This window comes from Octopus bimaculoides, chromosome 1 (assembly GCF_001194135.2).
Source record: "Octopus bimaculoides isolate UCB-OBI-ISO-001 chromosome 1, ASM119413v2, whole genome shotgun sequence".
NCBI classification, from domain to species: domain Eukaryota; kingdom Metazoa; phylum Mollusca; class Cephalopoda; order Octopoda; family Octopodidae; genus Octopus; species Octopus bimaculoides.
Window position 1 is genome coordinate 40753884 of NC_068981.1, and position 1277 is coordinate 40755160.

Here is a 1277-nt window from a genome sequence, read left to right on the forward strand (position 1 = left end):
CTCTTAATATTTCAGTACAAGATCTTAAATTAAGCGAGTTGGGGTTAACTTAAATAAAAGAAACTATATTGATGTAAATGGTTTCAAAATGTTGGTGGAAAAGAGGATATAGATTTTCCAGTAAACCTAATTAAAGTTGTTCCCCTTCCTTCCCACCCTTTTTGGTTTTTTTTCATTTGTTTATTTGTTACAGAAAGTGTCGCAATTTCGTTGTTCACACCTCCCATGGTACTTTGAATTTTCTTTTATATATATATACACACACACACACACACACACGTCTAACCGCTTCATTGCTGTATTGTAGGTCTAGGTGTACGATTCTTTGTACAAGTATCACTGAGTGATGAAGTAGCGAAAGTAAAAGATAAATATATCAACCTTTGAAAATACCATAGAATTTGTTGTTCTTAAAAATGAGCAGTTCTAATCAAAATAGTTTTTGTAAATAAACATCGTTTTGTTTTTTATGTAGTAAATTTTAAATGCGAATTTTCGTTTTGTTTTCAAAGGCAAATCGTGAAGAGTTTGGCTGTGTTTGGCGGTGCTGTATACTTGGCACGAGTTATAAGTTCTTATGAAGCGTCTATCAAAGCAGAAGCACTTGCATAACTTATGCAATAGTGGTAAGTTTTTCAAAAGTACAGGTTTTTGTAAGCATAAGCTTTAATATTGGCGATCGTAAAGACTTTTTGAGGGTTCAATCAAAAATTTAGTCATGATGTTGAGAGGGAAGCAAGGATAAGTTGAATCAACTATGAAGCGTTGGTTGATGAACTCACTTTATGAAATTTAAGTAATGCACCATATTAAGATAATCATTACCATTTTATGTTCACTTTCAATACAGGCACAGGTTCTATGACACATCATTATGGCCTAAGTTCTTATTTGGAGTTATTGCACCCCTAGACAGAGCAAAGGATGATGTCTTACACATTCCAGTTTTTAGCATGATTTCTATGGTTGGATGCCATTCCTAAGACCAACTACTTTACAGTGTATGCTGGATACATTTTATCTTTACTAGCCAGGTGTTTATGTCCTCAGAATAACGTCTGACTAGTCGATATAAAGAACCTCACCCATTATCGAAAACAAAAAAAAACAGCCTGCTGGATGTTAACAACTGTGTAGAATACGAAAAAAAAATTGCACAAATGAACCTGAGGGGGTGAGGAGAGGACTTTTGGAAAATTCACACTGGAATTTTGAATTTGCGATTTTTGAAAAAAAAATGTTTGTAATCAGAATCTCTAGAGCTGGAAACGTAGGAT

General features: G+C 33.9%; 1 protein-coding gene across 3 annotated transcripts in view; it reads left to right on the forward strand.

Moving 5' to 3' along the window:
• LOC106871129 (uncharacterized) overlaps positions 1–1277 on the forward strand; it is a 79783-nt gene that overhangs the window by 75490 nt on the left and 3016 nt on the right. For all 3 annotated transcript variants that reach the window (XR_008263650.1, XR_008263649.1, XR_001409630.2), the window contains one exon: positions 513–626. The gene's annotated coding sequence lies outside the window, so the exon portion shown is untranslated. The remainder of the gene's footprint in view (positions 1–512; positions 627–1277) is intronic.